General features: G+C 41.1%; 1 protein-coding gene and 1 pseudogene across 1 annotated transcript in view; one reads left to right on the top strand and one right to left on the bottom strand.

Annotated features, from left to right (window-relative positions):
* nck2b (NCK adaptor protein 2b) overlaps positions 1-27,147 on the bottom strand; it is an 87,799-nt gene that overhangs the window by 40,039 nt on the left and 20,613 nt on the right. The gene's annotated exons all lie outside the window — the stretch shown is intronic.
* LOC134349948 (sin3 histone deacetylase corepressor complex component SDS3-like) lies at positions 9,179-10,203 on the top strand (annotated as a pseudogene).

Here is a 27,147-nt window from a genome sequence, read left to right as displayed (position 1 = left end):
TTCAGAATAAAAAGGTGGGGGAGGGGAAGGAGGATGGCTAGAAAGTGATAGGTGAAGCCATGTGGGTATGAAAGGTAAAGGGTAGGAGAGGATGAAATCTGATAGGACAACAGGAGAAAGGAAAGGAGGAGCAGGCACCGGGGGAGGTGATGGGCAGGTGAGGAGAGGCAAGAGGTCAGAATGGGGAATACAAGGAGGGAGAGGGAGGGAAAGATATTCATACTAGTTGGGACCAAAAAAAAAATGAGTTAAGAAATTGAAAAGTAGCTTCCCTATTAGTGACTGGTAAGAATTGGAAAATCACTACTGCAAGGTTGAGGCAATTAGCTTAAGTGGATTGAAAGGAAATTGGAAAAAGCAAACGAGGCAGAAAATTATTAATGAAGGATTATGCTGCTAAGACATATACATGGAAGGATTAAATGGAAATATATGTATGCATGGAACAGATGAGTCAAATGACAGGCTTTCAGATTGGATATTCTATGTATTTCAATGTGAGCTGATTCAGAACACACCAGGAATGAAACAGAATATTTCTCATTAGGGTGGAAATGCTTTGGACTGTACGACTTTTCCAAGATGTTCAAAAGAAATCACATGCTGGATAAAATAAATACCAACCTGCAATTAAAAATGCAGAAATTACAGTAATTATACTGCACATGATAGCCAAATATATATGGCAATGTGTTTTTGATTGATTTTTTAAATATACATAGAGCTTAATCATAAGTGTCGGAATAAATAGCTTTATAACAATTTTCAGCACAATTAGGAAACAGGATATAGTATATATAAATTCTGCATCATGTATCAGTTTACGATATACAAAAATCTTGACTTGCCCGTAATTCTGATAACCTAAATGAGACAGTTACGTAAACAGTTCCAGGACTATGTTAATTAAATCAATTTTTACAACTGCATTAAAACCCATTTTTCCCTGAGCAGAGAATTTCAAATAGTTTTTTAAAAAAATATCTGGAATCAAGGAATTTCTAAATGAGCTCTTTAGGGTGCAGATTGGCTTGGCTACGCTCGCTGGTTAGCAGAACTAAAAGAACCAGCAAAAGAAACTTACAACTTAAAGGAACACACATAAAAATTGCTGGTGAACACACCAGGCCAGGCAGCATCAATAGGAAGAGGTACAGTCGATGTTGCGGGCCGAGACCCTTCGTCAGGACTAACAGAAAGAAGAGATAGTAAGAGATTTGAAAGTGGGAGGGGGAGGGGGAGATCCAAAATGATAGAAGACAGGACATCCTTCACCACACCTTGTTCCAATTCCAACCTCACTCCTTTCGAACGCTCTGCTCTCCACTCCCTCTGCACTAATCCTAACCTTACTATAAAACCCGCCAATAAGGGGGGTGCTGTTGTAGTCTGGCATACTGACCTCTACCTTGCTGAGGCACAGCATCAACTCGCGGATACCTCCTCTTATTTACCCCTCAATCATGACCCCACTAAGGAGCACCAGGCCATTGTCTCCCACACCATCACCAACTTTATCTGCTAGGGGATCTCTACTGCTACGAACCTTGTAGTTCCCAAGCCGGCACTTCCCATTTCTACCTCCTACCCAAAATCCACAAACCTGCCTATCCAGGTAGACCCATTGTCTCAGCTTGCTCCTGCTTCACCGAACTCATTTCTGCATACCTCGACACTGCTTTATCCCCCCTTGTTCAATCCCTTCCTATGTTCGTGACACTTCTCACGCTCTTAAACTTTTCGATGATTTTAAGTTCCCTGGCCCCCACCGCTTTATTTTCACCATGGATGTTCAGTCCCTATATACTTGCATCACCCACCAGGAAGGTCTCAAAACTCTCCACTTCTTTTTGGATTCCAGACCTAACCAGTTCCCCTCTACAACCACACTGCTCCGTCTAGTGGAATTAGTCCTTACTCTTAATAATTTCTCCTTTGGCTCCTCCCACTTCCTCCAAACTAAAGGTGGAGCCATGGGCACCCGTATGGGTCCCAGCTATGCTTGTCTTTTTGTTGGCTTTGTGGAACAATCCATGTTCCAAGTCCATACTGGGATCTGTCCCCCACTTCTCCTTCGCTACATCGACGACTGTATTGGCACTGCTTCCTGCATGCATGCTGAGCTCGTTGACTTTATTAACTTTGCCTCCAACTTTCACCCTGCCCTCAAGTTTACCTGGCCCATTTCCAACACCTCCCTCCCCTTTCTGGATCTTTCTGTCTCTATCTCTGGAGACAGCTTATCTACTGATGTCTACTATAAGCCTACGGACTCTCACAGCTGCCTGGACTATTCCTCTTCTCACCCTGCCTCTTGCAAAAATGCCATCCCTTTCTCTCAATTCCTCCGTCTCCACTGCATCTGCTCTCAGGATGAGGCTTTTCATTCCAGGACGAAGAAGGTGTCCTCCTTTTTAAAAGAAAGGGGCTTCCCTTCCTCCACCATCAACTCTGCTCTCAAACGTATCTCTCCCATTTCACGCACACCTGCTCTCACCCCATTCTCCTGCCACCCCACTAGGAATAGGGTTCCCCTTGTCCTCACCTACCACCCCACCAGCCTCCAGGTCCAACATACAATTCTCCATAACCTCCGCCACCTCCAACGGGATCCCACCGCTAAGCACATCTTTCCCTCCCCCACTCTCTCTGCTTTCTGCAAGGATCGCTCCCTACGCAACTCCATTGTCCATTCGTCCCCCCATCCCTTCCCACCAATCTCCCTCCCGGGACTTATCCTTGTAAGCAGAACAAGTGCTACACATGCCCTTACACTTCCTCCCTCACCACCATTCAGGGCCCCAGACAGTCCTTCCAGGTGAGGTGACACTTCACCTGCGAGTCGGCTGGGGTGATATACTGCGTCCGGTGCTCCCGATGCAGCCTTCTATATATTGGCAACACCCGACGCAGACTGGGAGACCGTTTCACTAAACATCTACGCTCTGTTCGCCAGAGAAAGCAGGATCTCCCAGTGGCCACACATTTTAATTCCATGTCCCATTCCCATTCTGATATGTCTATCCACGGGCTCCTCTACTGTAAAGATGAAGCCACACTCAGGTTGGAGGAACAACATCTTATATTCTGTCTGGGTAGCCTCCAACCTGATAGCATGAACATTGACTTCCCTGACTTCCGTCAATGCCCCACCTCTCCTTCGTACCCCATCCGTTATTTATTTATTTTATTATATATATATTTTTTTCTCTTTCTTTTTCTCCCTCTGTCCCTCTCACTATACTCCTAAGCCCATCCTCTGGGATTCCCCCTTCCCTCTTTCTTTCTCCCTAGGCTTCCTGTCCCATGAACCTCTCATATCCCTTTTGCCAATCAACTGTCCAGCTCTTGGCCCCATGACTCCCCCTCCTCCTATCATTTTGGATCTCCCCCTCCCTGTCCCACTTTCAAATCTCTTACTAATTCTTCTTTCAGTTAGTCCTGACGAAGGGTCTCGGTCCAAAATTTCGACTGTACCTCTTCCTATAGATGCTGCCTGGCCTGCTGCGTTCACCGGCAATTTTTATGTGTGTTGCTTGAAATTCCAGCATCTGCAGATTTCCTCACGTTTGCGTTGCAACTTAAAGGAATTAATTCCATTGTTAAATAAACAGCTTTTTCATTGCAAGGTATAAGCATGAAAAAATACAAACATACTGGCACTGTTCCTGAAAAAGTCCGGTAGCAAAAAGTAATAGTGCCTACTTTCCAAATCTCGTGATATATATCTTTTTTTTTTAAATTAGCTTCTAGCCTTGAAAATTTAATTGAGGAGAAACTCAGCAGTTTTTTCTTCCTTGCATGATCCACTCCAGTGCCAACTTGGAATTTACTTACGAGCACACGTGGGTGAACTCATGCAGTTTTGAATTTGATGCTCTCTGGACAAAGTTCAGAGAGTCAAAATTGCTAATGAAGTATCATTAGCTACTTTCTAATCCCAAAGAACTATTTCAACCCAAGATACAGGCCAAACAGAATAGTAAAATATAAATTATGTCGTACACGTCTGGATCAAAAGGCAGCAGCATCTTGATACTTCCAGTCAAGATGCTAACACCGAACGACGATTCCTCAGGTGACATCTTTCAGATAGCAAATCTTCTCAATATTTCACTCTTTTGACACCTTCTGCTTGTTCTTTTTGTCTTTGCATTACGGAAACTGCTGGAGCCTCCGACATACAGCTTGAATCTCAACAGAAGCATACAGTGCTCCGCTGTGTAAGGAGAGCTACCTTGTGGAGATCAGAGACGGGGAGGCCCCGAGAAGGTCCGAGAACACAAGCTGACTCATGGAAAAGATCAGAGACGAGGTGCTGGGACAAGAATGACTCCATCTCCAAGCAGCGGGGAAGATTGGAGCAGAGGTGAATATGGAGGCTGTCAATGATGACTTGGCATGAAGACAGTCAGCAGCTGGATTGGTGTGTTCAGCCCCGAGTGGGTGGTTACTCTTTACAGAGGACTGAGTTCATACGGTTGCTCTCCATGTACGCAGTGAAAAAACGTTTTCCATATTCTGAGATTTATGCGATTATTGCACTGTACTTTACATTGGTTTCCTTCAGCTTTTTGGTATTTTCTTGTGGATGATTGGGTGGTGGGTGATCTGTTAATTTTTTTTGTGAGGGGGTGTTGGGGAGTTTGGTGCTATTGTCACTGTTCTTTTCTGTGAGTGAGGGGGTCAAGGATTGTTATGCATAGAGGATTCTTAATTGTTACTGTGGCTGTTTTATTTTTACTGCAGGTGAGGAGAGGATTTTGGGGTCTGAGTTTTGTTTTTTTCCTTCTAAGTGCCAGTGCTGTGCTGGTGGTGCTGGGGGGGGGGGGGGAGAAAGGAGTTGAAGTTGTGTTTCGCCAACATGCATGGTCTTTCTGTATGTAATGGCTACAAGAGTAGACAAATATTAAAGTTGTATTGCACGTGCATACTTTAACAATAAAATCAACCTTTGAACGTCATTAAGAGCGTTCCTTTCTAAAAAGAGTTAATGTGTAATATGACCATAGAAGCAAAAAAAAACACCCTCTTCCTCTTCATAGATTACTGAAATAAAAACTATAAAAGCAATAATTTGTGAATATCCATGACTTTATATTGCTTCTGCAATCTCAAAACTATGCATTATCATACAAAAAAAAAGACAATTTAAATGGATTTGCAGAAAAGTAAATCCAAGTCCTGAGGACAGTCACTTTTCAGTTGGCCAATGTTCAAAGCTTGAACATTGATTTTGACACCGAGTACCAGTTGGATGCACTATGGTTAAGTAGATAACAGAAGTTCAAGGATGGTCACACCCATAGCTTCCGCAAACCTCAATACATCACATATCAGAACCAATTATCTGTGTTCCAAGATGATTAGGCGTAATGATCCTCAAGAGCAGGGATTCCCAACCTGGGGTCTATGGATCTCTCAATTAATGGTAGAGGTCCATGGTATAAAAAATGTTGGGGACCCCTGCTCCATGGAGTCCAATGTGAGCTAAGTTGCCCACAACATTATGGGTGACTCAGCAGAGCAAGAGTTTAAGGGCAACAGTGGTAGGAAACATGATAATAAAGGAATGGACCCAGTGGGGGGGGGTCAAAGTTCAAAAGTTCGAAGTGAATTATCAAAGTACATATGTCACCATATACAACCCTAAGATTCATTTTCTTACAGGTATACTCAATAAACCTGAAGAATAATAACCATAACAGAATCAATGTGTGTGTACAACCAGTGTGCAAAAGACAACTAACTGCAATCACAAAATTAAAGAAATAATAATAATATATAAATAAACAATAAATATTGAGAACATGAGATGAAATGTTCTTGAAAGTGAGTCCATTGGTTGTAGGACCATTTTAATGATGGGGCAAGTGGAAGTTGAGTGAAGTTATCCCATTTGGTTCAAGGGCCTGATGGTTGAGGGTAGTAATTTTTCCTAAACCTGGTGTGAGTCCTGAGGCTCCTGTACCCTTTTCCTGAGAGCACCAGTGAGAACAGAGCATGACCTGGGTGGTGGGGGTCCCTGATGATGGATGCTGCTTCTCTGTGACAGCGTTTCATGTTGGATGTGCTTAATGGTGGAGAGCGCTTTACTCATGATAGACTGGGCCATATTCACAACTTTTTGTAAGATTTTCTGTTCAAGGATATTGGTGATTCCATACCAAGCTGTGATATAGCCAGACAATATACTCTTCATTACACATCTATAGAAGTTTGTCGAAGTTTTAGGTGTCATGCTGAATCTTCCCAAACTCCTAAGGAAGTTGAGGCGCTGCCATGCTTTCTTTGTAATTGCTCTTACTTGCTGGGCCCAGGACAGTTCCTCCAGAACAATAACACAGAGGAATTTAAAATTGCTGACCCTCTCCACCTCTGATCCTCTGAGGAGGACTGGCACATAGACCTCTGCCTTCCTTCTCTTGAAGTCAATTACCAGCTGCTTCGTCTTGCTGATATTGGGTGAGAGGTTGCTGTTAGTAATAATTAGTGCAAAGAGAGCAAAGAAATAAAAACATGGTTTCATTGTCCATTCAGAAATCTGATGTGGGGTGGGGGTGGGGGGGGGGTTGCAAAAAGCTGTTTCTAAAACATTGAGTGTGTGCCTTCAGGCCCCTATATTTCATCCTCAATGGTAGCAATAAGAATATGATATATCAAGCATGACGGGAGTCCTTAATGACAGATGCCATCTTTTTTGAGGTAACACTTATTGAAGATATCCTCGATGCAGGGGAGGCTAGTGACCATGATGGTGCTGGCCGAGTTCATTACTTTCTGCAGCATTTTCTAATTTTGTGCAGTTGTCCCTCCATTTCAGACAATGATGCAACCATTTAGAATGCTCTCCACAGTTCATTTGTAGAATCAACAGAAAAATGTGTGCGTCTTTGGTGACATATCAAGTCAAACTCCTAATGAAAGAGTTGCTGTCATGCCTACTGATAGGCACAGGATAGGCACAAGATCTATCCTATGCCTATCAGTATGTTGGGCACAGGATAGACCTTCAGACATTGACACCCAGGAACTTGAAACTGCTCAACTTTTTCAGTGCTGATCCCTTGATGATGAAAACTGGTGTGTGTTCCCTCGACTTTCCCCTCAAGTCCACAATTAATTCATTAGTCTTACTGGCATTGAGTGTGTGCTGTATAGCCTACAGTATAATAAGGGACTACTTTATGTATTAGTAACAGACCGATGAATGCGCTATTAGGCACGTATTCATCTCTGTGCCAAGTTTGGTATCTGCCAGTAAAGAGCCATGAACCTTAACTCCCGTCTCCAGCATTTTTACTAATAGCATTGTTGTGTAACCAGGCCACATACACAACAAATTGGCGATGAGGTTAATGAACCTACATCATACAGGAATGGCGTGTTTTAATTGATAACGACACTTGGAAGAAGAGCATAAGGAAGGCGCCAAGGAGCGGGAGAGGAAGGCAGAGCGAGGCCGCAAGTCTGAAAGGAACCAATTTAACCAATTTCCCCCAGGATCAATAAAGTATGACTATGACTAGGAAGCGGGAGCACAGCCGTGGTCGGAAACGTCGGGAGACGAAGAGACACAGTCGGAGCCGCAGCACGTCCAGGCGAGACCGCAGCCAGAGCTAACCCCAAGGGGCTGAGGGTCTGCCTGCCCCAGAAGGGAGATAAAAAGGAGCAACGCACGTATCTAGATGGAGTGCGCTCATGGCGCTAGCAAAAAGGACACGCGAGTCAAAAAAAAGAAAACAAGGGGAAAACAGCGCTAAATTAACATAACAAAGATGGCGATGATTGGAACCATTACAGCATTTGATCGTGGCATTGAAGACTGGGCAACTTGCATTGAAGACTGGGCAACTTGCATTGGAAGAGTGGAGTTATATTGTGAGGCTAATGCTGTTAAGGGTGAAAAGAAAGCCAGCGCCTTACTCAGTATTATGGGAGCAAAAACATACAGCTGGCTATGGAGCTTGTTAACCCCTGAAAAGCCAGCTGACAAAACGTTCAAGCAAATAGTAGACACTCTCCAACAGCATTTAAACCCCAAACTACTGGTCATTGCTGAAAGATTTAAATTTCACAATTGGAATCAGAGCAAAAATGAAAGCATTTTTGAATATTGTGCTGAATTGCACAAATTATCAGAACATTGTCAATTTGGAGCTGGTCTATCAGACGCATTGAGGGACAGGTTAGTGTGTGGCATGCACTGTGAAACCACACAGAAGAAGCTTCTGTGTGAAAGAGACCTTACATTTGAGAAAGCGCTAAACATTGCAATATCAACGGAAACAGCGGTATGGGGTGCTTCCGAGATACAACAAAAATCTCTGGAATGCGACAAATAAAATGTCACTGAACAGAAATGAAGGAAAGAAATGTCACTGCTGTGGGCCACGGTCACATGACCTGGATGACTGCTGGTTTAAAGACAAAAAATGCAGAAACTGTGGCAAACAGGGCCACATTGGCAGAGTATGCAAAGCTAGTAAACAGCAGAAAAAGGACAAAATACGGAGAAACAAGAAATCCCAGAAAGGAAAATACAATGTACACAAAATGGAAGAAAGCATCCGATGAAAATGACTCAGATGAAAGTTGTCTTGTCTGCGACTTCACAGCATGTGCACTTTACATAGTTCCATGTAGGCCTGAAGTCTAATGTAGTTTTGTGTTGTTTCATGTAGTCTAGTGTAGTTTTGTGTTGTTTCATGTAGCACCATGGTCCTGGAGGATCGTTGTTTTGTTTTTACTGTGTACTGTATATGTACTGTGTATGGTTGAAACAACAATAAAAGCGACTTGACTTGAAAGAGACAGATGACTGAAGAGTATTAAGGATCACTCCACAAGTGGCAGGTGTGAGACTGAAAATGGAGTCGGACACAGGCTCAGCTTTAACAGTGATCTCTGTACACAATTACAAACGACTGTTTACTCACATACCTCTGAAACCAACTAAACTACTGCTAAAGACTTACACAGGACAGAAAGTGCGTCCCAAAGGTAAAATTAAAGTGACAATGACTTACGGAGTCAAAACACAGCAGCTGAACCTCTATGTACTGAACCACCAGGACCACCGTTGCTGGGACGTGAGAGGCTCAGAAAAATCCAGTTGGATTGGCACACCATCAAGGCACTAGATGTGTCAATAAAGGAGGGCAGCTTGGCGGGGAAGATGTCCACAGCTCTCCCCTCACCCATTGTCGACTATAACAACGACAAAGAGGAGCTAGACAGCATTGACGATGAGGACAAACGCAGTATCCGTGGCCACAACTCGGATGAAGATACAGAGGATGCAAGGGAGACAGATATTGCCAATAATCAGGATGATGAAGACTATCTGGAAGTAAAAGAGCCGATGTACCAGGAGAAATTGACATCTCTCAAAAGACAGCTACAGCAGCTACAGGAAGGCACTTTGCAGGAGTATCAGAAAAGGATGAAGAAACTAGATCAACAATTCAAGGAAAGAATGCGAAGTGCAGAGCTTTTTCTACAACTGGAGACAGAACAAACAAGTGGAAAGGAATTATATTAATGAGAAGAAAGCAGCAGTGAAAGAATTTGAAAATAACAAGATTGAGTTAGAAGAAAAGGAAAAGATGATTGAGAATGAGAGGCTAACAATGGAACTCACAGAAGATTCTATGGAGCTAAAGCCAATAATGACTAGGAAATTAAGGAGACCTAATGACCCTGCTCCAATTACAGACAAAAGATGAAAACCTGCACCTGTGCAGTTAAATTACTTGTTAACAGATGAACAGATAATGGAAGATCTGTGAACTCTCAATAAGCTTAAATCTCCAAAAAGACCAGCATTTCCGTCTTCTCCTGAACATCTTCCCAGCACTCCTGCTGAATCACCAGCACAAAGATATGAAGCACGAATAGAAGTTGGAAAGTTTTTTTATGATAAGCGATGGTATCAAAGGTCAGGCTATCTATTTGGAATCTAAGGAGAATACGAAGATTGGCTGTGTAATTAGCTTAGTTGGAACAAATGAGATATGGGTAAGGAAGACAAGTGATAGCACAAAGATGCGTATACATCTAGGACAGCTGCACAGAGGAGTCTTCATTATACGGAGACGATCTGCTGCCTAGAACTCTTAGCAAGTTGGAGGCGCACATCCTCTTAACTCCCTACGCTCAGAGGTAAACTTTTCATGATTTTTATATGGAAATCTGTATTAAAACAAACAAGTTTATTGACAGACGTTACCCAGAGAGGCAGAGAAGACCCCCCCAGAGACTTGAGTTATAAATGGGTCTTAGACCAAAAGTTTAAAAAAAAGCCTTGTTATAATTTGATATTAAGTTACTAAGAAAACAAATGGTAGGTGTTTGTATGTTAAGGGTAAGCATATTTATTTAGCATAGTGCCCCAGAAAAAAAAAGTTGATACACTATTAAAAGGGGAGGAGTGTACCATACAGCCTACAGTATAATAAGGGACTACCTTATGTTTTAGTAACACATCGTTGAATGTGCTATTAGGCGCATATTGAGCATGTGCTATTAGACACGTACTGCTCTGTATCTGTGTGCCGAGTTCGGTTTCTGCCAGTAAAGAACCATGAACCTTAGCTCCCGTCTCCAGCATTTTTATCAATAGCATTGTTGTGTAACCAGGCCACATACATAACAGAGTGCAAGATTGTTGCTGCGACACCACTCAACCAGCTGATACGTCTCATTCCTGTACACCTCCTTGTCACCATCTGAAATTCTGCTAACAATAGTTGTGTCATTGGCAAATTTATAGATGACATTTGAGCTATGCCAAGGCCACACAGTCATGGGTGTAGAGAGAAGAACAGTGGGCTAAGCATGTATCCTTCAGGTACGCTAATGTTAATTGTCAGTGAGGAGATGTTATTTCCTATTTGCACTGATAGTGGTCTCCCGATGAGGAAGTCAAGGATACAAATGCAGAGGGAGGTACAAATGCAGAGGGAGGTACAGATGCACAAGTTTTGGAGTTTGCTGATTAAAACTGAGAGTATGGTTATGTTGAACCCCAAGCTACTGTCAAAAAACAGCAAACTGACATTAGGTATTAATATCGTCTAGGTGATCCAAGGACGAGTGGAGAGACAGTGAGCTTGCATTGGCTGTAGACTATTGTGGTGATAGGCAAATCAGAATCAGGTTTAATATTGCTGGTATATGTCATGAAATTTCAGCGGATCCCTGTCCTTGCTTAGGCAGGAATTGATTCCGGCTATGACCAACCTCTCAAAGCACTTCATCAGAGTAGATATGAGTGCACCTAGTTGATAAGACATTGAGGCAGCTACCCCTGCTCTTCTTGGGCACGGGTATGGTTGCCCTTTTGAAGCAGGTGGGAACCTCCGACTGCAACAGTGAAAGATTGAAGATATCCAGTCAGTTGGTTGACAGTTCTCTACCAGGTACACATTCAGGGCCTGACGCTTATTCTCTCTTTCAAAGCATGCATAAAAAACATTTAGCTCACCTGGCAACAAAGCAACGTAGTCATTCCTGATGCTAGGTTTCACCTTACTGGCCTGCCAGAGCTGACAGGCATCCAGTTCCATCTTTAACTTCAATCAGTATTGTTTTAACGCTCTTAAAGTAGCCTTCTGGGCTTAAGTTAGATTAGCAGGGGGGTGACAACAAGAGCATCAAGTCAGAAAGTGGAGGAATGGAGAGGAAGGTAGATGGCAAGGCCAGTGAAAACAGGCAAATGCAAAGTAATAGATACAATGAGATGGATAGCTTGAAGCTTGTATATTTTAATGCTAGGAATATTATGGGTAAAGGTGATGAACTTAGAGCATGGGTGAGTATTTGGAGTTACGACGCAGTAGCCATTAGAGACAGTTGAGATGGAGACAGGAAAAGATGCTTAATCTCCCAGTGTTTCAATGTTTCAGAGAAGATAGAGAGGGAGGTAAAAGAATGAGGAGTTGCACCACTAAGCAGGGACAATAATATCACAGCTGCAATCAGACAGGACATAATGGAGGGCTCATCCACTGAGACTACCTGGGTCGATCTCAAAAATAGGAAGGGTACACTTTGATGGGATTGTACTACAGACTCTCAAATAACCACTGGGACATTGAAAAACAGATATGCAGGCAGATTGAGGTGCAAAACAATAGGCTTGCTGTCATGAGGGGTTTCAATTTCCCTAATATAAAGTTGCACCACTTTAGTGCAAGTGTTTTTTTTAAAAGATGGGGCAGCTTTTGCTGGGTGCATTCAGGAGGGCTTCTTAAATGAATATGTAGATAGTTTAACATGAAGAATGTTAGGTGTCCTCAATGAAACCTATAGAATGGTGAAAGGGCTCGCTAGAGTGGATGTCTAAGACCAGGGGACACAGCCTCAGAATAGAGGGACATCCTTCTAGAACAGACGAGGAGGAATTTCTTTAGCCAAAGGGTGGTGAATCTGTGAAATTTGTTGCCACAGGCAGCTATGGAAGTCAAATCATTGGGTATATTTTAGCCAGCGGTTGATAGATTCTTGATTGGTCAGAACATCAAGGGATACGGAGGTCGACGGAGCTCATTATCGATGTTAAACTTCACAGAAATTTACCTAATTTTGTTGTAGTCCAAATGGAATTGAGGACCTTTAAATTTGGATTTTCCCATTCACTGAAATTATGTATTTGTACGAACCTTTTGCCATTGCAGACAAAAAAAAGCAGGGTAGTATGACAGTGCTGTAATTGTACAAGTTATTCACAGCTCCAGGGACCAGAGTTCAATCCGAAACTCGGGCAGTGTTGTATGGAGTGTGCAGATTGTATAGACTTCCGAATGTTCCAGCTTCCCTCCCCCGTCTCAAAAAATGTGCCAGTGGAAGACAATGGATTGCTTTGCTGGGAACCAGCAGGTACTCAATGGACTAAATGCTCTTCTAGATCCAGTAAGGAAAATGTTAAAAATATAGAGCAGATAATAATTTCTTTAAAAGTATACAGAATTATACATCAACTTTATAATTAGAGCAGTGGGCAAAGGTAAGATTGCATTTATAAATATATTCAAAAATTAATAATCAAAAGCTTGTGAATTCCAATGAGTGCCTAATGAAAGAAATCAGTGTTTTCCTTAACAACTGAGTAGCAACCAGATGAACAGTCAATTTTGAATCCCAACATTTAATAAATGCAATGCAACAATTTACTTCAAAATTATAGTTAAAGAATATATTTTATGTCAATGTTTTAATGATGAATTTTGACTACTGTTCAATTTCTATTCAACAGAATTGAACAGTAGTACAGGTCGATCTTCACTAATCCAGCACCATTGGGACCTGAGGAGTGCCGAATTAGTGAAAATGCCGAATTACGGAAGGATCACATTAAGCATAATCAGTGCCAGATTATTGAAGGAACCGGATTACAGGTTGTCGGATTAGCGAAGGTCGACTGTATTCAAAATTGTACGATGTGACTGTACAGTAGCTGCTGCTTAACACTACAATCTCTAGTCAATTCAAGCGTGTGTACACCAATAACTTAGGCAAGGGGGAAAAGATTAATTTGAAAATGGGTAACTCAAAGTTCAAAGCAAACTTATTATGTGTATACCTTAAGATTCATTTCCTTGCAGGAACCCACAGGAAAATAAAGAAACACAATGCAATATAATTCACGAAAAATCGAAGTCAGACAAACATCCAAAGCAGGATATTCTTTTGCAAACTGTCCAAATAATGAAGTAAGCAAGTATTGAGAACTTGAGCTGCAGAGATCCGAAAGTGAGTCCACAGGCTGTTCAGCGCCTGTGAGTGAAGCTTGTTTAGGAGCGTAATGACTGCAGGGCAACATTTGCTCCCAAACCTGGCAGCGTGGGACCCAAGACTCCAGCACATCCTGCCCGATAGTAGTAGTGCTTTTTATGCTCAGTTTGACCAAAAGAAAAACATGGAGGCATCTTCACAAATTCCCACAGCCCCCGACGACCCTGTGATTACAGTCTTTGAGGCTGACCCCATGGAAAGCATCTGCCCCAGAAGGGTTACCTTTCAGAGTACTGTAGGACTCTTCGTCTCATGTTCTTGATACTTATTATTTATTTGTGTTTTTTTGGTATTTGCAATTTATTGTCTTTTGCACACTGATTGTCTGTCTTGGTGCGTGTGATCTTTCTCAATGACTGAGAAGTAAACAGGAATAATTGATGGACTGGAATAGATGAAGTGCCAGAACAGGTGCCAAAGGAAAAGTAGGAGGGAAAGAATTGAGTAAGGAGGAAGACAGAAAAAGTTAGGAAGATTTCTTTTAAAATAAACTTCCACAGAAATTAATTGCCTGAAGGAACGAGTCTCCATATTGTAAACTCTTAGTTTGCAAAAGCAAGGAAATCGATGAATGTTAATCATTAATTAATCATTATCTCATTGATAAAAAGGTAAAGGTAGACTCTGTATCAAGTTTAGAGGGTAATTTCTTTAAAAAAAATAGGACGACCAAGTTTTAAACTCCTGATATACCAATCCTTCAAATTTTCTGGACAATTTGCATTTTTGCTTCAACACTAAAATCCTACAAAAAGTAGTGGATATGGCCCAGTTCATTGCAGGTAAAGCCCATCCCACCATTGAGCACATCCACACAGAGCACCGTCACAGGAAGGCAGCATTCATCATCAGGGACCCCCACCATTCAGGCTGCTCTCTTCTCCCTGCTACCATCAAGGTGGTGATACAGGAGTCTTAGGACTCCTGCCACCAGGTTCAGGAACAGTTGCTACCTCTCAACCATCAGGCTCAAACTAGATGGGATAACTTTGCTCACCCCAACACTAAACTGATCCAACAACCTATAGACTCACTTTAAAGGACTCTTCTACTCATGTTCAAGATAATTTGTTGCTTATTAATTATTACTTCTACATTTTTGCAGTGTGTTGTCTTCTACACATAGGCTGTTTATTTGGGTGCAGTCTTTCATTGATTATATTGTGTTTGCTCTTCTCTACTGTGAATTCCCACAAGAAAATGAATCTTAGGGTTGTATATGGTGCCACACATGTACTTTGATAATAAATTTACTTTGAACTTTATAACCCACATATGAAAATACTGTCAACAACAGTGTTATATGAAGAAAGGTTGATCAAGGTGGGGCTTTCCTCCTTGGAGTGACAAGAGGATGAGAGGCAACCTGAGAGGACGTACAAGATTATGAGAGGCATAGAAATGGACAGCCAACACCTATTTCCAATGCCAGAGGACATCAATTTAAGGTGAGTGGAGAAAGATTCAGGGAAGATGTCAAAGGTAGGAGGGAAGATTTAGATTGATCATGGAGTAGGTTTATATAGGTCTTTATATTTTCTTTGAGATAGGCTGGCTGGTTGAGCGGTGTCAGAACAACACCTTTATACTCAATATCAGTAAGAGCATGGAAATGTTTGTTGACTTCAAGAAGGGGAAGTTGAGGGAACATACACCAGTCCTCACTGAGGGATCAGAAGTGGAAAGGGTAAGCAGCTTTAAGTTCCTGGGTACTAACATCTCTGAAGATCTATCCTGGGCCCAATTTACAGATGTAATTATGAAGAAGGCATGTCAGCAGCTATATCTCATTAGCCATTTGACAAGACTAGTGAAGTTCTACAGATATACCGTGGAGAGCATTCTAACCAGTTTGCATTACTGTCTGGTAAGGAGGGGCCATTGCACAGGATCTGAAAAAGATGCACAGCATGGCAAACTCAGTCAGCTCCACCATGAGCACCAGCCTCCCAGCACTAAGGACATCTTCAAAAGATGATGCCTCATAAAAGGTGGAATCTGTCATTCAGAACTCTATCTCCCAAGACATTACTACCAGACAGGAGGTACAGGAGCCTAAAGACACACAATGTTTTGCAAACAACTTCGCCCCCTCCACCATCAGATTTCTGAATGGACAATAAATACCTCACTATTTTTGCACTACTTATTCAATGCAATACAGTCCCGATGAAGGGACTTGGCCCAAAACGTCCACTGGTTAATCACTTCTACAGATACTGCCTGACCTGCTGAATTCCTCCAGTGTTTTGTGTGTGTTGCTTTTGATTTCCAGCAGTGCAGAATCTCATGCTTATTATTTAATTTCTTATTGTAATATTTCTTATCGTAATTTATAGTTTTAAGATGTATTGCACTGTACTGCTGTCGCAAAACAATAAATTTCAAAACGTATATCAGTTATACTGAACCTGATTTTGGGCTTAGGTTAGCCAAAGAGCTGTACTGTTCTATGTGTTATACAAACTTTCATGAATTTAATAGATAATGTATGAGATCATTTTCAGTCTGCTCTCTCATTGTTATTTCTTCACCAAGTTCCAGACCAAGTAGCTAAAATAGATACGACAATGCTTTGTGGTGGGAAAGTCAAATTAACAATCTGAAACATTTCTGGGAACCACTCATGAAAGCAGACCTCTCAAGTTTCCTAGTAGGTCATTCCCATTGTCCCATCAAGTTGCAACGCCATTTTGTCATTTTAGCTGCACTCCAATATTGAGTTTCTCAAGGTGGTACCAATTCTTGCAATTTTGCTGCAGTTTTGTTAGGGAAATCTGGGCCTTAACAAGAGCCAGCCTAGTCTTGGGTAGGTTTAATGATTTAATTTATTCATTTTAATGGAAATGAATAGCCCAGAGACAAAGGGGCAAGTATAAGGTTACTTTTTTTTTAAAAATTGAGCCGACAAATTTACTTGTGTGTATTTAGAAGCTTGTAACTATTTGAGTACTAAGTATTTTAATATTATTACAACTTGGATTTTTTTTTAAATGGAATCAGAATCAGGTTTATTATCACTGATACCATTATTATCTGACAGGGCATGAAATTTGCTGTTTTGCGGCAGCAGTACGGTGCAAAGACAAAATTACTATAAATTACAAAATAAATAGTGCAAATAAATGAATAACAGTGCTCATGGACTGTTCAGAAATTTGATAATACGAAAGAGCTGTTTCTGAATCATTGAATGTGGCTCCTCAGGCTCCTGCAGCTCCTTCTTGACAGTAGTAATAATAGGGCATGTCCCAGATGGTGAAGGCCCTTAATGATTTAATCATTAAACAGATATTGATTTTACCTTTGAATGCTAGTGCACAGTTCAACTGGCAATAAATCTTGTAAGGCTCACAGATTAAGCAATAAATACGAAGACTTAGTTTAAGATGAAATTGGTGATGCCCAGCAACTACTTACTGGGAGCAAAATTCAAAACCAAGAAAACTGCTTGACACTTTATTACTAACGATCACCCCTAACAATGGAGAGGCATGCAGAGACTGAACAATCAGAGGCGAAAGCAAGGCATGGCAGAAACAAGCGGAGGCGGGAGCAAGGAATGTCATGATGTCTGATCGATTTAAGCACCAGGCTGAATTAGAAAGGTCAGGAATGGGCGGCAGGGCCCAGAGCCCAGGCCCCAGAGCTGTCCGACAGCAAAGAATGACCTGATGTTTGGAACATCTAAGTGCTGGGCCAGATTAGAAATGTCAGGGATGTCGGGACCAGAGGTGAGGGGTAGGTCAGTTCTGTTTGCTGCTCCGAGTCGTTTACTCAGTCCTGCATTGAACTGAGATTGTGGCCTGTTCCGGTTGCAGTGACGCCTGGATTCATGTCTTTCATAAAACTTCAGTTCTGAACGCTATTTGTTTACTTTTATTGTTTGCACGACTTTCCCTCCTCTCTGTGCACTGGGTGTTTGACTGTCTTATTTAAAGGGTTTCTTTGGTCTATGGCTGCCTGTAAGGAGTCAAATCTCATGGATGCATAATGTAAACATACCTTGAACTTACTGCGTCTGACAGTCATCAAACAGGGAAACAGTCTTTTTGGCTAACAGAATATGTGCAACTACCCATTTACATTACTCCCACTTTATTATGCCCATATCCAAGATTATTTCACTGATTTACAGTGGCTGTTGACCCTCTTGTCCCCAGAACTGCCCCCATACTCCAGGACCCTTGGTGTTTGTCTGAAAAACAACAACCACTTTGGCATCTTACACATACAGAATACAGGTAAGCACATGGAAAGGATAGCTAAGCATGGCGTCTCCCTACTCATTATGGGACACGAGCAAGAACTATACTGCAAGCCAGATGTTATGGCACCAAGATCCAAAAATTAACAAGGTGAATTGAAGGAAGAAGAGTGCAAAGAACAATTGTTAGAGTTAAAAAGATTAGGATAAGGCACTCAAATGATAAAAAAAAAATCTGTGCTGAGGGGAATAAATGGCATGAGCAATTTTTCATACCTGTGCCCTCACATTTAGCATAATTGGGGAAAACCATTTTTGCACGAGACCTTCTGCCAGGATATGGGACTCAAATGAACAGGATAAGCAAATGTACATCTTTTCAACTTCCCCTTTCTGCATCCCCAGACAACATGGATTGGCAACATCTCCTCCACAATCACCATCAGCACAGTGCACCAGAAGGCTGTGTGCTTTGCTCTCTGCCCTAGTCGCTTTATCCCATGACTGAGACTAAGCTCAGCTCCAAAGCCATATTTAAGTTTGCTGATGACACCATTGTTGTTGGCTGAATCCTATAGAATAGCATATAGAAGGGAGATTGAAAATCTGACTTGTGTGCCACAACAATCTCTCACTCAGTGTCAGTAAGACCAAGGAGCTGATCATTGATTTCAGGAGGGGGGAAACCAGAAGACCACGATCCAGTCCTCATCAGGCATCAGAGGTGGCAAGGGTCAGCAACTTTAAATTCCTTGGAGTTATCATTTCAGAGGATCTGTCCTGGGTCCAGCACGTAAGTGTCATTACAAAGAAAGCATGGCAGTGCCTATATGTAAAAGAGTGTGAAGAGTTGGCATGTCACCTAAAACTTTGACAAACTTCTATAGATGTGTGGTGGAGAGTATACTGACTGGTTGCATTATGGAAATGCCCTGGAATGGAAACGCCTACAAAAGGTTGTGGATGCAGCCCAGTCTATCAGAGGTAAAGCCCTCCCCACCATTGAGCACATCTAAATGGAGTTCTGTTACAAGAAAGCAGCATCCAGAGATGCCCACCATCCATACCATGCTCTCCCTCTCCCTCCTGCCATCAGGAAGGTGGACAGGATCCTCAGAACCCACGCTACCAGGTCCAGGAAGAGTTTATTAAACCCTCAACCATGAAGCTCCTGAGCCGAAGGGGATAACTTCATTCAACTTTAGTCACCCCAACACCGAACTGTTTCCACAACCTATGGACTCACTTTCTGGGACTCTTCCTCTTATGCTCACAATATTTTGAGAAAACAAAATCTAATGGTTAACAATTTCAAATATTGACTTTTTTATGATTGATTGAAAGATTAAAGAAATATTCCCCCCCCATTCAGAAAGTGAATTTCTCAACAATTCCGCTGAATAATGCTTAATCTGATCAATTTTGAACTGCCATAATGGACATTCATTTGTCTTTCCAAAAGCCAAATAAAACACTTAGTATCCAGCACTAGATGAAAATCGATACAAACTACTTTATTTCACAACATTTGAAAATACAGAACAAAAGTTACGACTGGGCTTGTTTAAGCTGGAACATCCTGTATCATTTCAAGACAAAATAATAAACATAGAGCATTTCATGGTCCACATCAGTGAATCCTATAACCTAACAAAAACAAAACAACTTCTCATGACCTTGTGCATTTTCTTTGAGCTCAGCAAAAGATGCCTCTTGCAGCCTTCAATTTAAAAAATCTGAATGCCAGCCTGTCTCTAACCTCCCTTGATGATAACCTGCTGAGTATCTGCAACTTATAACCTCCAAAATGGGTAGGCTAAGCTCTTTTCTGTCAAGGTGAGCTAAAATGTTTTATCATTCACAGTCAGTTATACAGCACAGAAACAGGCCCTGACTTTTTGCACATCTACAATCCTAATTGCCTGTATAAGGACCATAGCCTTTCATTCCTATCAATTTATGTGACTAAGTGTTTGTTAACTGTATTAATTGTATCCAATTCCACTATTTCAGACACCATGTTCCAGATAGTGACCAACCTCTAAAACAAAACGTGCCATCACCTGTATCCCCTTTAAAACTCCTCCCTTTGGAGCCTATACCCTCAAACTCAAGCCCTGTAATTCAGGCAACACTGTGAATCTGTGCCCTTGATGTTTATTTTAAATCTATAACCACTGCTTCAAAACATAATCCTTAAATATTTCATCAGTATGGTACTTTTCATAGTGTTCCCCATATCCCAACAAACCTCCAAAACTACTCTTTGAAAATATCACAAAATCACATATTATTTGTTAGGCTATTAATTTTCTGCCTTCTACAGACAATTACTCTGCAATATATCAATGTGGCATTTCAACTCTGCCATTCAAGCATTGTCAGTTTGGTACAATGTCAAACGGAGACTTTTATTTATTGGAATATACACTAATTGATTCACTTGAAGTTTTTCCAGCAACAAATATGTCACCCCATAAGCTGAACTCATACTAGCTTCCCTTGTAGAATGATGAAACACACAATGGGACCATTTAGCTCAATGTTCCAAATATCCTTTTCTACCTTCTGCCGTAGTTGGATGCATCAGCAAGGGAGATGAGGCTGAGTACATGGCTACGGTAGAAACTTTATCACATGGTGTGAGCAGAATTATCTGCAGCTTAATGTGAAAAAGACTAAGGAGCTGGTGGTAGACGTGAGGAGAGCCAAGGCACCGGTGACCCCTGTTTCCATTCAGGGGGTCAGTGTGGACATGGTGGAGGATTACAAATACCTGGGGATACGAATTGGACAATAAACTGGATTGGTCAAAGAACACTGAGGCTGTCTACAAGAAGGGTCAGAGCCGTCTCTATTCCCTGAGGAGACGGAGGTCCTTTAACATCTGCTGGACGATGCTGAGGATGTTCTACGAGTCTGTGGTGGCCAGTGCGATCATGTTTGCCGTTGTGTGCTGGAGCAGCAGGCCGAGGGTGGCAGACACCAACAGAATCAACAAACTCATTCATAAGGCCAGTGATGTTGTGGGGATGGAACTGGACTCTCTGATGGTGGTGTCTGAAAAGAGGATGCTGTCTAAGTTGCATGCCATCTTGGACAATGTCTCATAGCCACTACATAATGTACTGGTTGGGCACAGGAGTACTTTCAGCCAGAGGCTCATTCCACCGAGATGCAACACAGAGTGTCATAGGAAGTCATTCCTGCCTGTGGCCATCAAACTTTACAACTCCTCCCTTGGAGGGTCAGACACCCAGAGCCAATAGGCTGGTCCTGGACTTATTTCCTGGCATAATTTACATATTACTATTTAACTATTTATGGTTTTATTACTATTTAATTATTTATGGTGCAACTGTAATGAAAACCAATTTCCCCCGGGATCAATAAAGTATGACTATGACTACATTTCTTACCTTCAAATATTTATCAATTCCAAATCAGGCATCTTTTAAAAAAAAACACAAAAGTTCAAGGTCTACAAAATTGCTACCTCCTGTTGAACATACCCATCCTTGGTCTCTGGATGGTGGGAAGAACTGAAAGGTCAAATACCTGTGGTATCCCAGGGAAGTACCATAAGTAGGGGGTCAGCCGATGCAAACAAAAGACTAGAGTCAAAGGGAATGATCCCTGTGAAATGCTGAAAGCGGATGAGAGGGATTCAAAAGGTCTTTCCAAGTGAACCAGCAATTTACTTGCACTCCCTCCTATCTAGCCCAAGGCAGTAAGTACTTGTGATATAAATTTCCTCTACATGGGAAAAAACAAATGCAGATATTGAGAGACCATTTTGCACATCTGTATTCAGTCCACAGGGGAACCCTTGTGCTTCACATTACCTGCCACTTTAAATATTCCATCCCACTCACAATTTGGGGCATACTTAAAGACTCTTGTTCTTCTAGATGTATTGTAGACTTCTAGGCTTGATATTGAATTCTGCAATTTCAGGTAACTCAATGTCTATGTTTATGAATCAGCCACTTGTTACTGACTCAGCTCATTTGTTTCTTGTTTTTCATGTTATTCCTCTGAGAATGGAAGATGTGTGACTTGTCAGGCAAGTCTTCCTGCTCTGCATTCCACATTTCCTATATTCTTTTGACTCTGATGAACTCTCTGCTCTCATTCCCTCACTGACCAGATAACCTTGTTTACAGTCTATCCCCTTGGTCACCAAAATTTTAGTCTATCCTCCCCACAGCTTAACAACCTTCTTTTATCTCCTTTCCTGTTCTGACAAAGGGTCATCAACCAAAAACATCAATTGTTTCTCTTGCTGCAGATGCATCAGCAATTCAGGCAAAAAACTGACTTTCAACACGTTAAAATTGTCCATGTAAAGAGACAATTACAAAAGACCAATTTTTTAAAAAAATGATTACCACCCTTAAAATACAATGCAGTTCATCTTTTACCTTGGAAATCTCAATTCCCACCCCATAACAAGATAAACTGCATTATACTAAGACAAGTGAATGCACAAGAAAGCCAGAAGCTATTTGACTACAACTTCCTGGTACTTCCAAACAAATCAGTGGAAGGCATAAAATTATAACTTTCCATGAGTGTCTATTTTTTTGGATTATCTCTACTAATTTAACTTAATAATCATACTTGTTTAAAAAGCAAATTTTTCGTTGCCTGTAAATTGTTTCATCTCCCATGCTAAGGAATTAAAATCTTCAAAATAAACATTAGTTTTCCTAGCAATTTAATGTATTCCCCATACTAATTTCCTGCCTTAAAGAGAACCAAATCTTCTGGCTTTATCCATCTGTATTTTTCAATGATTTGCACATCAGTAACATCTCGTTTCCTAAAACTATTCTTTTTACACACTGTCTGCCATGTTGTTCTTCTGTTAAACCTCTGTAAAACTAACCAGCACACAATGCAATATTCAAAATATATTCTAACCTGTACATTTTAGTAATCCAGCATTAATGATGTACAGTACATATAGAGTCTGTTGCCTTGCATCATGATCTAACATTCAGCAGCTTTTGATTGCTTTGCAATACTAGTCAGAATTTATAAGCGATGAAGTCACTATTCCAAACAAATGCATAGTTTCACATTCCCATTACCAGTCATTCTGTTAATTATTTGCAATTAAAGCATTTCACAATACTGATTACTTCCCAATTCTTTCTGAAGTCGTGTTTTGACTAGATATTACTTTCAACTCCAATTGTAGAGTCAGAGTTCTATGACATGGAAGCAGGCCCTTCAAACCATCGAGTTCATGCTGATCTGATCTTCTGTTGAATCCCACCTATATGACTAGAGTCAGTATACAGCAATTTTTCCGTAGCTTATAAATAAAAATACTTACTTGGACTTTATGAAATATAGTACATGATCAAATGTAAGTAACTAGCTATTATACAATGATGCATGATTAATCACTTCAGCAAAAAAAAAAGCAAAGCTATTCCTGGGTGGCAAATAGCCCAACAATCATACACCTCTACTCCATGTTACAAATTACCAAATGTCTTTGCAAAAGTACAAGATCTTTTCAGACTGGACCTTCCCACTATGTATTACAATTACAGAAATGCTTTTGTTGTAGAGCTTGTTACCATATAATCTGCAAATAGTATCACCGAAAGCATATTTACTTTACCACATGGCTTCTGATGGCATTACAGATTGTTAGAGGTGGCAAGGTAAACAAATAACACAGCTCTCACCATAGAGTCCAAAAGCAGTACAAACATGGGAACTATGAAATAAAGTAGCAATAGTCTATTTGGCCCCTTAGAGTCAGAGCATTACAGCACAGAACCAAGCCCTTTGCGCCCCTGAATATGCACCATACTGTTATTCTGCACAGTCCCATTAACCCACAGCTGGACCATAGCCCTCCAGTCCATCCATATACGTTTCTACTTATCCAAACTTCTCTTAAAAGTTGAAATCAAACCCACATCCACCTGCAGCTCATTCCACACTCAGACCACTATGGTAGTGAAGTTCACCCTCAGTTCCTCTTAACCACTTCACCTTTCACCCTTGACCTATGACATCTAGTTCTAGTCTCATCCAACCTCAATGGGAAAAGCTAGCTTGCATTAACCCTCAATTTTGTATCCCTTATCAAATCTCCTCTCATTCTCCTATCTTCCAGGGAATAAAGTCGTAACTTATTCCACCATTCTCTGTGACTCAGATCCCAAGTCCTGGCAACATACTTGTAAATTTTCTCTTGCACTTTTTCAATCTTTTTGATAACTTTACTGTAGGTAGGTTACCAAAACTGCACACAATACTCGCAAATTTGTGTGCTGGTAATTGCATCATGCCATATCTCCAGTTTTACAAAAATACCTAAGAACAAATCAACAATCTATGGATGGGAACAGCATCATTCACTACTGGAGTTTTATTTTTAAAGAAAATCTTATTTAACACCTCTCTCCTCATTTGAACTATTAACACTAAATTTGTAGGAGTATTTAGGTCATAAACAAACATCCCACAGATCCCTTTCGGTACCAGAAATGCAAATGCTTAATCACAGACAAATAAATAATGAACTTTAAATAAATCTGTAAACAAAAGAATGTTATACTGGCAAATATTTCCTAGTTAAGCACATAAATCTTTGAAGATGGTTTTTTAAGAGAATACTGTGGGTCTTGCATGTAGCCTTGGGCTTCATATGACAAGCATAAAGAAGTGGAGATTATGTTGTACTTCTATAAAACAGTGGTTTGGAAACAACTAGAGTATACATGAACACATGTGGCCAAGTGGTTAAGGCATTGGACTAGCAACCTGAAGGTCGTGAGTTCGAGCCCCAGCTGAGGCAACATGTGTTGTGTCCTTGAGTGAGGCACACATTGCTCCACGACGACACCGGTGCCAAGCTGTATGGGTCCTAATGCCCTTCCCTTGCACAACATTGGTGTCGTGGAGAGGGGAGACTTGCAGCATGGGCAACTGCTGGTCTTCCATACAACCTTGCCCAGGCCTGCGCCCTGGAGACTGAAGACTTTCCAGGTGCAGATCCATGGTCTTGCAAGACTAACTGATGGCTTTATTATTTACCTTATTATTATTGTTTTTGCACTTTGTAATTTGAACTTTTTTTTATGTATTTGCACTGTACTGTTGCCACGAAGCAAATTTTCATGTCATTTAAGTCTGTGATAATAAACCTAATTCTGACAATTCTAGATAGCACTCTCTGGAATGCAAAGAAGGTTTCAACATGATACATTAAAAAAATCTACTGGTACATTTCAAAAATAGAGATTTTGGCTGAGAAGATTTACAGGATCTGTATGGTGATGTATTCTTTGGAGGTCATGTAGAAATTAAAGAGATGCAATGAATCGTGTTTTGATCAGGCACGTAGACAGAAGCTGTTATCACTCAAGGACCAAATGACCCAAGTTTAAATGATAAGCAAAAGAACCTAGGGTGACTTGAAAAAGCATCTGCCGAGTAGTTTAGTCTGAAAATGTGAATGGAGAATCTCCAGGGCAAAACAGAATTGGTGGGCAAAAAATAAGTTACAGGGTTGCAAGGAATAAGATGTAATGCGATTAACTGGATTATTCCCCTAGAAGGCAGCATGGTGGCCTTATGGTCTCCTTTCATGTTGTTATAATAGCAGTGGCTCGACTACTTAACAAAGAGCAATCACATTCAAGTGGTCAGACGGTCACTTACGTATTACAATAAATTTATGACTATATTACTAAGTATTAAACAACTGTCCTAATTTTGATTTCCTCCTGAGTGCAAAACTATTAAAACATGTAATGAAAAAGCTCCCCCCTAACACACATAAATTAATTTTGATGGGCCTGCTGGGATATATCCCAGGTTACTGAAGGAGGCATGAGAGGAGATTTGGTGGGACATTGGAAAAGATTCTTACAAGCAGCAAATAAGATCCCAGAAGACTAGAGTGTAGTCAGTGCTGTCCCTTTGTTCAAGAAGGGAAATAAGGATAATCCTGAAAGTGATAGGCCAGTTAGTCTCACATCAGTGGTAGGGAAGATAATGCAGTGGATCTTTCAGGTTAGGATTTACTCACATTTGGAAAAACACGGCCTGTTCAGGGACAGCCAACATGGCTTTGTACCAGGCAGATTATATCTAGTAGTGGACTGATCAAGAACATGAGGATGCATGGAATCCACAGTAACCAGGCAGTCTGGATTCAAAACTCACTTGGCCATAGAAGACACGGGTATGGTAGAAGAGTTATTCTGACTGGAGTTCACCAGTGGTGTTCCAAAGAGATCAGTGGTGGGGCCTCTGTCATTTGTGACATATAAATAACTTGGATGAAAATGTAGAATGGTCAGTAAGTTTGCAGATGACACAGATTGGTGGAGGTGTGCTTAGTGTAGAGGGCTGTCAAATGATACAGCAGGATATAGATCTGTTTCAGATATAGCCTGAGAAATGGTAGATGGAGTTTGATCTGGTTAAGTGTGAGGCGTTACACTGTTGGTAATCAAATGCAAGGCGACAGTATACAGTTAGTACAGGATGCTTAACAGTTGATATACAAAGGGATCTTGCAGGCCCAGAAGTGGCTATGCAAACAGATACTGTGGAAGGGGGCATATGCAATGAATTTAAGAGTGAGGAAACATTGCAGCTGTGAGAAACTTCGGTTAAGGAGCACTTGAAGTATTGTGTACAATTCTGGTTGCCCCATTACAGGAAGGACACAGATGGTTCGAAAGGGTACAGAAGAGAATTACTAAGATGGGCTTCAGCTATAATGCAAAGTTGAACTAACTTGAGTTGTTTATCTGAAGCATCAGAAGCTAAGTGGGGAACTGATAGAAGCTTATAAAATGATGAGAGGCATGGATAGGTTACACAGATTCTCTCCCTCCCCCACCCCCAGGCAGAAAGGTCAAGTACTAGAGGACATACATTTAAGGTGAGTGGAGCAAAGTTTAAGGAGATATGTTGGGCAAGTTTGTTTTTATATACACAAACTGGTAGGTGCTTGGAATGGGCTGCTGGTATAAAGGAGGAAACAGAAACAACAGTGGCATTTAAGAGTTTGCTAGATAAACACATGAATATGCAGGGAATGGACAGATATGAATAATGTACAGACAGAAGGAATTTAGTTTAATTTAGTATTGAATTGG

This window comes from Mobula hypostoma, chromosome 7 (assembly GCF_963921235.1).
Source record: "Mobula hypostoma chromosome 7, sMobHyp1.1, whole genome shotgun sequence".
Taxonomy (NCBI): Eukaryota; Metazoa; Chordata; class Chondrichthyes; order Myliobatiformes; family Myliobatidae; genus Mobula; species Mobula hypostoma.
This window is presented reverse-complemented; position numbering and strand designations above follow the sequence as displayed.